The sequence below is a fragment of the Grammomys surdaster genome, unplaced genomic scaffold (genome assembly GCF_004785775.1).
Source record: "Grammomys surdaster isolate TR1022 unplaced genomic scaffold, NIH_TR_1.0 149, whole genome shotgun sequence".
NCBI lineage: Eukaryota > Metazoa > Chordata > Mammalia > Rodentia > Muridae > Grammomys > Grammomys surdaster.
In genome coordinates this window covers 8,346,334-8,363,439 of record NW_021604607.1, presented here as the reverse complement: position 1 = coordinate 8,363,439, position 17,106 = coordinate 8,346,334, and positions in this window count along the sequence as shown.

Here is a 17,106-nt window from a genome sequence, read left to right as displayed (position 1 = left end):
TAGAGGGCACTGTCAGGTCCGTAGAGGCGATCTGTTGTCGTGGTTCGTTAGGTTGTTTTAATGGAGGCAAATTGGACGTGGATAGGAATGAGCCCGCCTACTCTCTGGATGAGCCAATCAGCACAGGCGGAGCTGTGTGGCTCTTCTGCTTCCTCTGACTTAGCCCGCTGAGCGTTGCCTGTACTTGTAACTGAGCTCTGCCTTGCTGCCTGCTAGGAAGAATAAGGCGTCCCCCTCTTCTCAAAGCCCATTCCTGGAAACTTGCTTGCATCTTCATAGCCCTGGGTTTTATCCTCTGAATCGAAAGAATAAGCAATAAAAGTCACCCCATTTGGCCTCTGAAACATTTTGCCTATTTCTTTCTCATGGCGTTTGCTCTTGTAGTGCCTGTCCTGGTTCTACCAGCTAGTTCTTCATCTATACTCCATCACACCACAGCACGTTATAATCTAAAACAGGATTAAACTCTCTCAAGACAGGACCACATAGCAAATATTTTAGACCTTACTCAGCCTGCCATGGTAGCCAGAAAGCAGCCACAAGCCTGTGGAAATGGATGTCATGGCTGTATCCCAGAAAGAGAGTTCATAACTCCAGGTGGCCTTTACAGTTGGCCATGAACCAGAGTTAGCATAACCTCTTAGTGGTCTAAGTAAGGTTTGTTACAGCAATGCTGTTATAGTGGAACATCAGATATGGGGTACAGAAACATAACAGTAGAGAGGCTGAAGGCAGAACATGGAACATAAAACCAGGGGGGACAGGAGAATGAGCATGAGTTTTGAGAACAGAGCCTCAGGACAGAGTTAAGCTAAAAAGTATGTGAGATGCTATTTGATTGACAACAGATTTAGGGCCAGACATCCATGGGAGAAATTGAGGAGCAGAGGAAGAAAATGGTTTTCTGGAGCGGAGAAAACAAGATGACCAAAAAGGGCTTGACATTTGGGAGAATGGATTCAAGCTACACTACTTGTCACCCCCATATGCCTGAGCTCTGAGTGTCTTCTTATCCCCATTGTCCCCAAGCAGCTCTCTGCATTCTTCCTCAGTCTTCCTCTCAAGATGTGTGGCACACCTCTGGATGCTATTCTCAGGACTAGGGGCAGAAGCATACTAACAAAGAATTCCTTTGCCTGCTTCCCTCTCATGGCCTGGCTACTGTTGTCCCTGCCCTGTAAACAGAATGGCAAGCTTACTGTACATCTATGGCTGAGCCAGGGCCTTGACCACCAGGAACTTGCTCCCTGGTAGCACAGAGGCTGCAGAGCACTGGGCAAGCACTGGGTGGTGAGGAGTGACGATGCTGGCTGTGGAATAAAGGGATTCCTGGAGGAGTGGATGCTTTACAAGTCCAACAAAGGTGAAAGCTGACTAGGAAGTAGGTGAGGGCCAGAGGGAAAGGTTTAGAAAGGTTTTGCTGAGAGATCAGCACACAAGAAGCTAGGGAGGCACTGGGAGGCAGAGGCAGGGGGATGTCTGTGAGCTTGAGGGCTAGCCAAGTCTACAGAGTGAGTTTCGGGTCAGCCAGAGCTGCATATGGAGAAATCCTGTGTCAAAAATAACAACAAAAATAGAAGGAAGGAAGGAAGAAAGGGAAGGAGGGAGGGAGGGAGGGAGGGAGGGAGGGAGGGAGGGAGGGAGGGAGGAAGGAAAAAAGGAAAATAGAGAAGAGGCTAGGATGCATGCCCATGACTAAAGAGGTGTGACTCAGCTCCTCTCTAGGGACAGGTTAGCCCTGGAGAGATGTCTGATGGCAACAGTCTGTATTCTAGCATCATGTAGACTATAGCTTCATGGAGGAGAACATATTCCCACAGAGTCACCTCAGCAGACTTCCTCCTTGCCTGTGCTTTGAAACAGTTAAATCAAAGGAAGAGCTTCTAGACTATATGCTAAAGTCTGAAAAGCAACCTCATACAGATTCTTATGCGTGCAGTGTAATTACAGATGACGGCTGACTTGTCAGGCAAAAAACCTGAGTGCTGGGCAGCTTACATTTTCTGTTTTCTGAAAGTACTTCTTACACCTCTGCTCCCAGCCCTTCCTCAAGCACAGCTGAGAACACACACACTTCACACTCTCCACAAACACCACAGACACAGGCCCACATCCAGGAGACATCATCCCAGAGATCTCGTCTGGGGTCCTACCCTTAACACAGCTTAGCTCTCGTGTTCATCAGCAGAGAGACAACAGATCCTCCATCCGTCTGGGAGTACTGTTGGTACTTGCCTGCTTAAACTAACTTTGCAGAAATCATGGAGGTGGGGTGGAGCAAGCAAACCAGTAATGAAAGTTTTATTTGCCCATCCCCTACCCTTTTGTTTAAGTGTTGTTGTTATTGTTTTGTTTTTTGTTCTTTTTTGAAATGAGAGTTTCTCTCTGTGTTAAAGAAATTAAAGGGTTAAAGTAGGGTGCTACCACCCCTTGAGCTTTTTTTTTGACCAGTATATCTCAACACCTTATAGGTCACATAATAAAGTAGACAGGTAAATTTATAACTGATTGATGTCTTTTAAAGTCACCCCTGGGAGCCAGATGTGATGCTGTAATTCCCACCCCACTCCACATCTCTCAACAGCTTGATCAAAGGGGATCAGAGCAGTAACCTGAGAGGGAAAGCAGGACAAGAGTGGCCAGTCTGGGGGTGATGGAGACCTCAGGCAGCTGATGGAGACCTCGGGAAGCTGGTGGAGACCTCAGGCAGCTGGTGGAGACCTCAGGCAGCTGGTGGAGAACTCAGGCAGCTGGTGGAGACCTGGGGCAGCTGGTGGAGACCTGGGGCAGCTGGTGGAGACCTCAGGCAGCTGGTGGAGACCTCAGGCAGCTGGTGGAGACCTCAGGCAGCAGGTAAGCACTATGAGAAACAGATCTCTCAAGAGGCAGGCTTCACTGAGCACATCATTTGGGGAACAAAGGGGGGCGGGTAGATGCTTTCAAGGTGCATGTATGTCATTATCTGGGGCTGAGATCCTGGGAATACTTTATTTGCATGAAGAGGAATTCCAAGTGTTTGCTGGACATGATCTTATAACCTGTTACCTGGCCACCAGGCGATGTGACCACTTCAAGGGTGGCAGAAGTGGGGGTTGTAAGGTTACTTGGGCCAGGCAGGGAGGGAATGGTCTTCATCCAGGATAGCTCCCCTACCACATGGCTCCTTGGCCCCACATGGTGGCACATGCCTTTAATAGCAACACTCAGACAGCAGAGGCAAGTGGATCTCTATAAATTCTGGGCTAGCCTGATCTACATAGTGAATTTCAGGCCAGCCAAGCTACATGGTAGATCTTGCTGACACCACTCCCCAAAGAAAGAAAGAAAGAAAATCACCCTTGAGTACAAGGCTTGCCTAATATTTGTGAAACCTGGGGTTCAATTCCCAACACTTCAAATAAAAAAAAAGTCTGAACTCTGTTTTTTAATGGGTTCCAAACTGATATAGGAGCCCACCCGTTCAGCAATCTTGCTTGATTGTCTGCCCTGTCAAAACTATATGGACAACTGAATTTTTTCTTCTGTGATGCCCTGATCTTCTCATAGCTATGGGTACAGACATTTCTGGTCTTGACGCAGTCTGGCATACAACCCATCCTCGGGGGACTAACCTCGGCTCTCTGCATTCTGCACATTTATTCTGCCCTACTATGCCTGGCCACTGAGGATATACCTGACTTTCTTCCTTTGATCTAACTAGTATGTGAGCAGGGGTGAATAGGTTTAGTCCAGTCTGGAGAACTGCATTTCAGAAACAGGGCTTTTTTTTTAATTTGTTTGATTTTCTTCCTTCCTTCCTTCCTTCCTTCCTTCCTTCCTTCCTTCCTCCCTTCCTCCCTTCCTCCCTTCCTTTCTTTTTTCAGCAACAGCCCAAAAGTGATCTGGTCTGCGGGTTTTAGATGGTTAAAGTAGCCATATACTGAGGCTTTACACCAACGTGCTGCACTTAAGAGGGCGTCCAAAGGGCTAAAGACAGAGGTGATTCATATAAAGAAGGGGGACAAATGTAAGGAAGGAGGCCCAGAGTGGTGTCACAGGTGACAGTGGGGGCAGGGGATAGATGCAGCTATCTATCCTCCAGTCTTCAGCGTCTGGCCCATGGCAACCATGGCAGGTAGAGTTTTTAGTAATACCATTCTTTCTCTTGTATTTAAAATTCTCTCTCCCCTACTCTTTGACCTTTGAACATTGACTACAGAATCAATAGTAATTGATTATGGTGCATTTGTTAGGATACAATATAGATGTGTACAGATCAATCACTTCCCCCAACTACAGAGCTGTCTTAGTCCATTGGGGCTGCTATAACAAGATATCAGAAACTAAGGTCTAGGCTGTGGGTCAGATGGTAGAGTGCTTCCCTAACATGCCCAGCACCATGGGTTCAATCCCCAGCACTGCCTAACTTTGGCATGGTGGCATACGCTTGTAATTCCAGTGATGGAGAGGTAGAAGGTGGGAGAATCAGAAGCTCAAGGTTATCCTTGGCTACATTGCAAGTTTGGAGCCAGTCTAATCTTTCAAGAGACCCTTTCTCAAAAAATAAGATAAATTAAAGTAAATAAAAATGAAAACTAGATATCTTATTAAGAAGCAGAATTTTATTCTGAACAGTTCTAGAAGCTGGGAATTCAAAGGTCACGGGCCTGGCAGAGTCAGTGTTTGTGAGATCTGACTTTCTAGTTTACAGTGTGGAAGGGGCAAGATGTCTCTCTGAAGCTCGTTCATAAGATTCCACCTGCAGGGCTGGAGAGAGGGCCCAGCAGTTAAGAACCCTAAGTTAAGGTCCTGAGTTCAATTCCCAGCAACTGTGAGCAATGGTGGCTCACAACCATCTGTAGTGGGATTCAATGCCCTCTTCTGGTGTGTCTGAGACAGCTACAATATACTCATATACATAAAATATAATAATAAAAGCTACTGAACTGAGTGCATTCAAAGGAGTAAAACCAGACTGAGCAAGTCCTATGCGAGGCTTAGTGGGAGTGTGTAGACCACCACTGTGAGTGTGGCACGTTCTGACCAGGTGTAGGGCGGGGGAGGAAAATGCAGGCTTACTCATGGGTGATCTGAGGCTCTTGGCTCCGATTGCCATGTGCTCTGATGAAGGATGACTAAGTGGACAGGAGATGGGACACATCTCAGTACCTCTCAACGACTCCATTACAGCCAACCCTAAGGGACCAGGATTATGATTCAGAGTCAGATATCTTGGAGAGAAAGATGAAAAGTGTTACGGAGAAAGCTGAGTGTGTAGAGACTGTAAGCCTGCCTGGAAAGCCAGCTAAGGGCTGTCAGTCAATTAATTAGAGTAACACTCACACCTAGCATATTCTCCAAGTAGGAAACAAAGTAGCAAAAAATGGAATGAGGATGAGGATGATGATGATGATGATAGTAATAAAGAATTAACTGATATCGAATGTTTTCTCCTTGGTCTCTGCTTGCCCAGTTCTGGCTGGCACAGCTTATAATCAGTCTCTACCTGCAGATGTGTGGTTCCAATGACTTGTGGATTAAGGAGAAACTCTAGAATTTCTCAGTACCTGACAAGCTGTAACGTGAAAAGCTACACTTAGTCCATTAAAGATTTTTCACGGTGACATTTGAGTGCAGCTTGAGAAATCCGTGCCTTGCCCTTCGTCATTCCAGGGCACGGGTGCTGGGAAGGAGGTTGCTCTGAGGAACAAAACGAGATGGGTTGCATGTGTGGAGGGGAACGGAGGATGCTGATAAATGTACCTCATTGAATGTCAGCAAATGTCACTTGAGAAGCCATTTGCAGCTACCAGAACACTCCCCCAAGACAACAAAGAGTAGCAAACACAGGCGAAGTGAACTGGGCGTCTTGCTTCCACATGAATAAGCAATCAGCCCTCTCCAAAGTTACACCAGAAAGTTGTTAAACCTCACAGAAGAAGCTTTTCAGCCATACTGACACATGTCTACATTACTGCAGAGGGTTGGGGGACCGTCTGAGGACATTGTGGCTGTGACTCCAGGTTTGACTTAATAGCCCCTCTGCCCTGTGTCTGAGGCAGATGCTCTGGGTTCTTCCTGACCAGCGTGCTGCTTCTGCAGATTCCAAGAGCCCCAGTTCCTTCTAATCTAGCTCTCCTTGCAGTGTGAGGCAGCTGGTTGAAGGAGGGACCAGACAGGACTCTGTGATTTGACTTCCATAGCAACCGCTCAGCCTCCCATTCAGAAACAGGACTTGAGTGGTGGCCTAAGTTTCTATTTCATACCTGGTGATTGGCCAATACTTAGAGCCTGTGTGATTTGGGTTCGGAGCTTCTAGAAATTCTTCCAGAATTCTGCTTGGGTCCATGTTCGTCTCTTCCTCCTTAGCTTGCTGTTCTCCATGGACCACTGCAAAGAAATGAGTGGGAAAGAGAAAAGATGTTCTCAGGACAACTACTCAGGGAAACAGGAGACTCATTAAAAGGGAACTGCAACCCCTCTTCACTTTCTAATCTCTATAGACTTCTTCCTCCCCGCAACACCTACACACAAAGTCATCTAATTCCTCCTCTTTCATATCAAGAGCCCCAGAGTAGCCTGAATTGGTTGACTTAGTAAAATTGCTGCACACACATACGTGCATGCTCAGTGCCCACACAAATTGAGGCCTGTTGTTGAGCATCAGAACAATGCTGTGGAATAGAGTCCTTCCTGGATTCTACCCCTGAATGGGGTAATGGATGGACTCTGTCCTTACACTGTTACATTCTATGCTCTGACCATGTGCTCTGGGGCTGAACACATTTTACAACCAGAAAGAGATGGGCTCTTGGGAAAGTATGCTTCCCTTAGATGAACTCAGAGTTGGTACCTGTGGGAGTGGCTGGGCGGGTTCCTGTCTCACACTCAATTATATAGCCTTTTATAACCCTGTATCTCCTCCTTTTGAGTTAGGTGTTTCCTATGGAAGGGCCTTTGCTTCCATCCTAAACGCTCAAAAGACATCTGTTTATTATTGAAATTGAGTTGCTTTCAACTTGCTGACTTTCATGACTAGTTTGAGAAGAAACTTGGCTTATTTAGGGAAGAGGGAAGGATGGGGAAGGAGGGAGAAGAAGGGGGAGGAACAGGAAGAGAAGTCTCTGGAGGTGAAGGCAAAGGTGAAGGTGACAGACAAGTTGAAAAGGATACTGCCAAGAGGAAAGACAGAAGAAATGTCCTGCCCAGGGTAGGATCATGGTACAGTCTGAGACCTACTCTACTCAAGTCAAAGGCTTTTCTGATCAGCCAGTGCCTGCTGGATCCCAGTGTGATTTTTGTATCAGGATCAAAGACTCATATTCTGAAGAAAAATCAGGAGAGGTGTACATAGTTCATCTTGTCAGGATTATTCTTTTTTCTGCTTTCTGTTTTCCACTTTGGGTTTTTCTTTTTTCAGACGTGGTCTCATGCAGTCCAGGCTGGCCTTGAACTTGCTATGTAGCCAAGGCTGACCTTGGACTGCTGACCCTCTAAGTGTGGGAACCACAAGTCTATGCCACCACAGCCAGAGTAAGCTTATATCTCAGAGTTCAAACTAATAAGCATTTATTTCTAGAAGAAAAAAATGTTTGTAATTGGTCAATATCACCCAAATCCTGACATTTCTAGAGACAAGAGCTAATAAATAAATAAATAAATAAATAAATAAATATCTTCATAATTTGTGTGTGTGTGTGTGTGTGTGTGTGTGTGTGTGTTCAAAGAACCAAAACAGAGATTTGTGTCTCTCAAGAGAGAAGCTACTTTGGGTTAGAGCCTCTCTCTGGCCCATCCCCAGACCCACCCCCATTAGCCACTTTGGATTCCGAGATACATCAAACAAAACATTGCGTTGGTACTAAATGAGGAGGGATGTTCAAAATGCAAAACCTCTAAAAACTCCAGTATCTCCTTATTCTTGCAAGGATGAAAACAGGGCAGCAACGGTGGGCTAGCCATCCACTGAGGTCTCTGCACAAGAATATGCACTCATCATGTGATGCCAGCAAACACAGTTTGTCAGCCTCAGACAGCAGCAACAGCCTCACACGGACTTCCCTGCTTGGCCTCCAGGACGGGGCTAGAACATTAACATTAAAGTGGGTATTAGGCTGATGACAGGTGGGCCATCCCAAGGAAAAATGTTCAGAGGAGCATATAAGGTTTCTTTTTTTGAAAAATGTCATTGGCTTCTTTACTCAATTGTTTGAATAAACACTTATTTGCCCACCTTAGGTCAGATGTGATATTGTCCCTGAAAAGATACCAACTCCTCTTAGTCACTGTACTCCCTAACATTTAGACTCATGCTAGACCTTTGGTGTCCAGTTCAAACTCTGCCTCTTCCTGGAAGCCATCTGAGATTTCTCCTATGCTGGCTCCTGTTTGTTTCCAGCAGGACACCTGCTGCATTCCACTGTACATGTCCTTTCCCCAACGAACATCAGGGCCCCGAGGAGAGAATCTAGTGTATCTCCTCATCATTCAGTTGATTTCTCCTAATCAGCTCTTTGAAATGGGATTTAGGCTACTGTAAAGTGGGTTATCTTCCAAACACACTGAAATTTAAGCCATTTGGGTTTAAATATATGGGAAACAGTCTTCTTGGCTGTGGGGAATATTTACATTCAGTGTATAATAGGAAAATTCAGTTGGGGAAAGGCATATGGGCAGCCATCTGGCTTCTCTGGGCACATCCTGTAGTAGGGGAGAAGTCAGGGAATGTTGGGTGGGCTGGGAGGCTGAATAACCCATACAATTGTGTCGCTCTGGCCTTTGCTGTCAAGTGTCAGCCAGCCTTGGTGTTACTATTAGGTATTAGAAGCCATGTCCTCCAACCTTGGCGTTAAGCGTGCCTTAGAGACTCAGGGGCTGACCTCTCCTGCAGATAGAATGGGGTAGACATGAAAGAGTTCCCATTCGGTTTGGGGTCTCCCAGCATCAAAGCAGCCAGGTTTCCTCAATGCAGTGAATAACTTTCACTATTTCTGCAGGCAAAGTTTGGGCAGGAATTAGCCGCCGTTTCTTTTATCTCTGCACAGGTGGTCACAGGGGACAGATGCCCACATCAACAACTACACACCACTGGTTTCTCTATTGAAAACAACGTGTTACAGGAGGTTTCCAAATGATAATAATGGCCTTTGATAAAGTTCCTTTCTTTCCTTCTTTCTGTTGGGAATTCCCTTCGTTCCTTCTGGTATCTATTGTTTTCTCATATAGGCCTTTCAGAGAAGTGTCTTAATGCAAATTGTCAGTCTTTTTAATAGAACAAACAGGCAGAAGACTTTGTGCCCAAGACAAATTATCATCCAGAAGAAACCACGATTTACCTCACTTGAAAATCGTACGGTTTGCAAGGCTTGGACAACTATTACTATGTTCACTAAAAAACAAAACAAAACAAAAACAAAAAACAACAAAGCAACAACAACAAAAAACTTTACCTAATAGAATTCAAAATAGCCCTTATTATTTTGAATGTTTCATTTCTGTTTTGTAAAATGCACATATTTTTCTGCCCAATCAGATTTAAAATCTTTGCCTCAATTTAAAGAAAATGACCTTTAAAGTTTTTAAAAATAAAGAATGGTTGGAAGAATTTTCCTTTTTCAGACAGCTGTTTAAAACCACATATACCCTCCACTTAATTCAGAGAGCAGAACAGCCATGTCTGCTCAAAACCTGTCTTCTGAAATGGCACAAATCTATATGTGATCATTTCTGGAATTATTATGCAGCAGAAGCGGTGGGATTTCCTACCAAGGTAATCTGTGAGGGAGAAGTACCAAAGTATCCTGCGCATTGAAGAGAATTTTAACATCCAAACAAAAGCAGAATTACCGTCACTAGGCATTCTCTCGCCCAGAGGAGAAACAATTAATAATTTGCATATGCTCATGACACAAATTAAAGACAAAAGACCCCTCAAGGGCTGTGGTTACTACGCAGCTCTCAGCGTGATACAAGGTTTCAGCTCTAAACTGCTCTAGCTTCCAAATGAATAGCATTAAGCTCCATAACCAAAAATAGGGGTTGTGGGCCCTCTGGCCTATTCCCACTGTAGAATCCTGTTCCCAGTCAGAAACATCTCCCAGTCTCCCTGTGAGCTTCTAGGCAAACATAATGTATAGTCCCAAGGGGAAAAAAATAATGTATATACTTTGCTCTTTTTATTTTAATGACCAAACATTGTAATGCTAGCTAAATACAAATTCTCATCTGTTAATAGGTTCTTTTAGTTTGTAATAAATAGAAATGCTAATGACTAAAATTTGGTATTTGGTATGCATTAGCTTTTGTGAGCTTTTCTTTACAGCCCTCATTGACATGCAATATGGCAAGCTTCCTTTGAAACATATTTATAAAATAACTACAGTATAATTAAACCAACAAAGCCATCTTTTAAGTAAGCTTAATAGCTCAGGGTTTTTTTTTCATCTCAGTAAAAAAAAAAATATTTTAAAAAGAAAAATAGGTATGCCTCAATCCCACTGTACATTTTATTCTGTGCATCTAATATTTCCTTTGCAGCTACAATCTGCATATCTAATTCTTTTTGACAACCGTGATTATTAATAAAGAGCTCATGAAAGATATACTTCATAGCTTCTTCAACAAGAGTAGAGTTTTTTTGTTAATGGAAAGTGTAACATATCTTGACAGATACAATATATAAGATGTGCTTTTTTCTCCTTAATTGTTAATTTTGCTCTGCTGAATACAGCCGATATGGCAGGTGATAATCAGAGTGGATGCTATTCTATACAACGTAACCAAAAATATTTTAATGATATAAATGCAATAGATAAATAAAAGGAATTATGCTTAATTTTGCTTCCCCGTACTTGCAGTTTTTGTTGTTGCTGCTGCGGCTACGGGTTTGTGTAACAGAAGAAACCATGAGTTGCAATGCACCCTTTCTCTGCCCTTGGCCGCTTCAGCATTCCGGGTGCGCAGGGCCCGGCTAAATGCAAAACCGGGATACACAGTGGCTCAAGTTCACCGAGTTTTGTGCAGTTTGTAAGCCCTTCCACTCTCTCCAGAATTCCACGGCTGGAATCGCTAGAGCATTCTCAGGCCTCTCTTTTGCCCCTCGGACCTCTCCTCTTTGCCCCGACTCTTCTTTCCCTTCTTAGGAAACTCGGTCCTTGTGGCCGAGAAGCTGCCGAATCCTCTACACACCCCCCGCCCCCGCGCGCGCAGAGAATAAATACAATTGACACCACTGTTATAATCTTTATTTAAAACAGTTTCCAAGGTTACAAATTGCAGTGCCTCGTATGCAACAGGTTCATCCGAAGCGGTATCATTACAGATTAACTGTAATGTGTAGGATTAAAATAAAAACATAAGGGATTAGGTAAAATGGGTGATGCTTGCGAAATAACGCCCAAGCGCATCTCTACTGCATAGGGAACCTGTGAAGACGCGGGGGCGTTTGGAAGCCGCGGAGCACAAAGCTGGACCCTCGTTCTGCAAACGGTTAGGGGCGGTGGTTCTGGAAGGACCAGAGCGCCTAGAAGCTGGGAAGTAGGTGAGCCTTCTGGGGCTCCGGGGAGGAGACACTGGGCTCCCAAGGATAGGAAAGGCCAAGGGCACGGGGGGGGGGGGGCCCCCCCCCCCGGGGCGCCACTATACAAGTGGACACCGCAGGCAGGCCTGTGGTTTGGCTGGGGGCGACAGACAGCGCGGCGCCAGGGGCATGGTCCCATTGCCTTGCAAAGGGCCCTGCAAGCGGAGAGGGGGGCATACCTACGGGGGGGGGGGGGGGGGGGGAGGTCACTGGGTTTGTACGTATGACTGACACGGCATTCAAGGCCCAAACTTGAAGGGGTCTCAGATGGAGTCCTTCTGTCCATCCTCTCCGTTGTCCCCACTCTTTGACCGCGTCCAAAGCTCAGGAGCCGCCACTCAAGCAACGTGCACCCGTCTGAGACCACACCTTGGGCCTTCACAGCCAGCTGAGGTCCTGAACCATTCCCGGGCACCTTCCCTGCCCGATGATCTTTGTGCCCTCTGGCTCCAGGAAGACCTTGGAGCCCTCCTGTCCCCACTTGCTTCCTGCAGAACCAGAGCTGGCGGCGAGGCGGAGGCTGGACTGTAGCCTGAGCTAGGCCACGGCCTGGGGCAGCTGACGCAGCCTCAAGGGCTATTTGTGCGTCTGGGTGGAGGGCTCGGGGCTGGAAAAACAAACAGGACCACTGAACAGGGACTTGGAGGCTGGCTGGGGGCTGGAAGGAAGTGCGCAATGTGGTCAGAGAGGGAAACAAAGGCCGATCCCCAGCCCGGTCACCCCGCAGTGACCCCAGACCCACCCCGCTGAGTCGCGGGGCTCCGGGGCCTTTACTCTGAGCCTGCCGCGCAGCTCAGCCAGCGCCCACCAGGAGCTCCGAGGGCTCCGAGCCACCGCTGTAGCCGCCGGTCCATCGTCTGCTCTCCCGCGTCCATGGAGACCCAGCGGGCAGCCTGGCTCGAAGGCGCGATGGCCAGAACAGCAGACAACGAAGCCTCATCCCACTACGGAACACCAATCCACCAAGGCTTAGAGAAAACCGTGTGGCTAACCTTCATCAGAGAGCCAGGCGACTCAGGGTTCACTGAAGCCACAGCAGTGCGAGCAGTCAGGGAAGAGGGGAGTGAGCTCCCAGGTAGAAGAAAGTAGAAGAAAGCTTGCGAGAGAAGGGCCCTGGCTAAGGCGGCAACGGGAAGGGGCTTCTGCAAACAGCTGTTCCTCATACATATTTCATTACACAATCAGATAATGCGTCCCACTACCTTCTCAATTATTCACAGATAAACATTTTCAAGACGTTTTGACATCTGTCTTGGTGCCTGCTATTAATTTAGTAATCACTGTAGTTAAAAATGTATGGGATTTTTTTTCTGTCGGAATACCTCCTCTCTGAGCGCAAGCCCAGTGTTGGGCTTCGGCAGAGTCCGGGCCCTCTGGGAGTGAAGACGCCTTGGGAGGTGAGGCCCCATCTCTAGAGCGTTGACTGACGCTGTTGAGGAAATGATTAAAGGAGTATCTGGTTATTTTAATTTATTCTTGAAAGTAATGACTGTGATATCACACACACACACACACACACACACACACACACACACACCAGGTACTATCCTATGACAACTCTAGACCCACAAGGTGATTAGCCCTTTGCCCTGGGCAATGGAAATGGTTTGGCTCATCTAAGCATCAAGAGTTGTTGAGAGAGAGTGGACAACCTGAGAGGAACACATACATGCACATGTATATGTGCATAGACTTATAGGAGAGATGTATCAAGGCACAAGAACAAAAGCTGGACAAGTACCGAGAAGTCACAGACCTCTGAGGTTTTACCCCTATTTCTGTGTCCTGGGCAGAAGGCAGGAGATAAGAAAGAAAACACATTACATCCTGGAAAGTGTGGATCAGTCACTGTTATAAGAAAGCAGTCGGTCTTTCCTTGAGAGGCGAATATTACCAGTGTTCCAGCTAAACTGCCAAAACCAATTTTTTTTAAAGTTAGAGTTTGAAAATTGTCATAAGACTGGAAAGTCAGAGGAAATATTTCAGGTTCTAAAATGCTGTAGTTTCTTGTGAGAACGGCTCTGAACTTCTTAGAGACAGAGCGTGTTCAAAGGCAACCAGTTTCTTTGTGTTCTGACTCTTAGCTAGAAGGAACCAAAGTCACACTTGGCTCTGAGGATGATGCGTCTGTATTAACTTCACCCTTTCAGTCACAGTCTCTTCCTGAGGAGCATCAGCAGGTGACTCCCATTTGGGGGTGAGAGAAAAGCGACCTGGAGAAAAATAGCTTTGAAAGAAACTGCCCTCCCAAGGAAGACTAAGATTACATGGCCTCTAAGTTGATTTTCACAGTTTATTGTTCAAAACACAATCAAGAACAAACTCACTAGAATGTTCAGGAACTAGATGTGTCTTGGAGAAGTGTAAGAGCTGTTCACAAAAGGGAGGAAAATTCTTCCCTATTCACACGCTCCATCTCTTGTCTCTTCAGTGGACAGTTACATCTGTTGCAATGTGCCCTGCGCACAGCAATGTTCTGGGGTCACTTCGTCTTTACAACACAGGCTCTCTTTTGCTCCTTGGAGAGTGGTTGTTGGACTTGGCCCAGCAGGTAGCTCTCCTTCCCACTCCCTTCCTCCCTCTTTTCCTCCCCTTTCCTAGTCGTTCTTTTAAAGAAATGGTCCAAGACTCACGCTTACTACTTTTAGAGGGAGAGGCTCAGAGAATGAACTCAAGAGAGGACATTGGAAGATGAGGTGAGGTCGGCAGGGGCAGCAGTGCTCTGAGCAGCCCCTGTCTCTTCTAGAGGGAACTGGGACAGTCACTGTCCGGGACTGTTCCCTAGAACTCAACGTGCAAAGGAGGTGACAGAGAAAACAGTACACCTTAAGCCTGGCCCCAGAACCACTGTGGAAACCCTATTGATAGAATCTCTGTCAGGCCAGGACCTGTCTGGCATGGAGGAAGCTGAAGTCTTCTCAGTACCTCACAAAAGAAAATTAGTTAAATACATAAATTAGCTTGGTCTAGCATATTCCTTGTGGATTTATTTGTTGTACATGGGGTTGGGCTATAGTTTTTTTCCCCCCAGATCGCAGAGGAGAAAGGGGAAAAAACAGGGCTTTCCCTTATCTGGAAGCGTCCTTAGAACTGAATGTCCCCATTAGAAATTTAGAATATCTTTTCATCTAGTGGAGGCCTGTGCTGTCTACTCAAACCCTATTCCAGTGCACAATTTCCCAGGCAAGGGGTGAAAAAGACAACAACCAACAGAAATAACCGAAGCAAAAAGAATCTTTCCTGTATTGCCCTCTTCTGGGTGTCTCCAACAGAGCAGGTAGGAGAGCCCAAAGGCAGCCTCTTGAGTGGGTGATTCCTTGCTCTTTTCTTCAGAACGTGGCCTGAAACTTTCCTTACAGAAGATTCAACGAAGATTTTCCTCCAGGGCCACTGGGCAACTTGCAGGAAGTACTGCTCTCCGGTTGAGCCCACTATCCTTGGCTTCCTGTACATCTGTGTGCATGTCTGGGGGGTCACTCCATGTGAACACGGTAGCTTTTGTCTGCATCTGGACAACAGGGTGTGTGTCCATGCATTTGATCCATTCCTTAAACACCTCTTTACTCCTCCAGTACTGATGTTGGGGTTTCTATACTTTTTCTAAGTGTGTCCTCGCACACTTACAGTGTGAATACCTTCTGTAAACGCCTGATGAAGAGGAGACCTTAGGGATCTGAGTTGGGAAGAGAAGTTGTACAAAGGGAGGTTCTGGACTTTGGGTGAACTGTAGGGTTGGTAAGTTTCCTAGACACCCTAAGCTTTTTTTCTTTTCACACCTTCCTCTACCCTAGTAAGTATGCTAACCGTTTACAAGAAGGAGCAACCCTCTGCCATCTCACAGGATGAATTCAGGACCGGTATGACCAGCTTCTAGAACCTCCCTAGGTGGACACTAGCACCGAACAGCCAAATTGAGAGGCAAGTGAAGTCTTTTAGGCGTCAGCTGGCATTCGTGGCCACCGTTGTCCTGTGTTGCCCCGGGGCTCAGGAGAGTGCAGAGGCTCTGTAATTAACCTCAGGGAGCCTCTAAGCAAGCACGCGTGCGCGGACACACACATACACACACACTCACCCAGCTAGGGAGCAAAACTCTCCTTTTTGGCGTTCCAGGTGCAGCTGCACTTACAACTGCAAACTAGCAGGGCCCACCCCCTCGGATCCTCCTTAAGCCCTCACCCAACTTTAAGCTCCCAGTAGGAGAGCAAGAGCAAGAGCAAGAGTCAGAGACTCCCCTTAGGCACCGTGGGACAAAGCCACATCTCAGGGTCCCTAGAGGGACCTAAGGTCCTGGATAGCAGAGGCAGCAGAATATTGAAAACAGTTATCTGAAGTGTCTAAACAACCCTAAGCGACGTATTCCTCCGCCGCCTTCCCTCCTCTGGCCTGGGCAGGTTGTATTAAGGGTGTGAGCGCACAGGTTCTTGTGCTGTTGGAAGCAGCTTCAGGGAATCTTCTAGATGTGAGGGTTTTTTTTTTCTTTCAGTGATTGAAGATGACTTGCAACTAACTTCAGGTAGTGTATTCTTAAAGGACCAATATTAGTTCGACTGTCGGCCTATGAGTTTTTCCTGCGCGTTGGCGCTGTGTGAAGCCACCACTCCCCCTCCCTCAAGCAGCCTTCGTGGCCGAGTGAAAGGGCCAGGCCCTGAGATCTGTATGGCTGAAGTCCTTAATGCTCACTCCGGAGATCTGATTCAAAGGTCCAAGCTGTTTGGTAACCTCGCAGGGTCAGGAAGGAGAAGGAGATCTTGATAACCACTCCGTACTCACGGCGGGGAGGCGTTCTAACCGCGATACACAGGACCTTCGGACATAACTGCTTTGCAATCTCACCCTCAACCCAATCTGTGATCCGGATTGGCGGCGACGTGTGGGAGGGCTGCTGAGGGAGTTAGGTTGACACAGGATGGAGGTGGAGGTGGAAAGAGGGAAGAAAAAGAAGCAAGATTGGGTGAGGATGTGCAGATGGGTGAGAATGAGGTGGAGATGGAGTTGGGGTTGCATCGCAGGGCACCAACTATTCACCCTTCTATGGAGAGGTGCGTCTGGCTGCTCCGTTACTCCCTCCCCCCATAAAGCTAATGATGTAGTAATTTAGGGGGGTGAGGGGCTGAGCGAAAGGAGGGAGGGGAGAGGATGGGGGGCACGAGCGCCCCAGGAGAGAAAGCAAACTGCTAGCTGTAGAGGCGCCGCCGCAGTTCAGGCTTCCCAACAGGTTAGCTACCCTAGGATCCACCCGGTATTTCGCAGGAAGGGGGGGGGGCGGCGGCGGCGTTGAGATAGCTAGAGGAGGGGAAGCCGTCCTGGAGGACAGAGGGAGGGAGAGAAAGAGAGACAGGAGCTAGCGCGCGCGAGCCCTTTGAAAGGATTTACACTTCCTAATGAATATTTATCCGCCGCTGCTACACGCTCCCAGCTTCTCTTACCTTTCTGCAGGTAAGATCCTCCCTGCTCCCCTACCCTGGTGTGTGTGTGGGGGGGTGTCATTTCGGTTCTCCCCTCCCCCCTGACTCGGGCGCGGGTGATCAGTCTTTGGGCCGGGGGGGGGG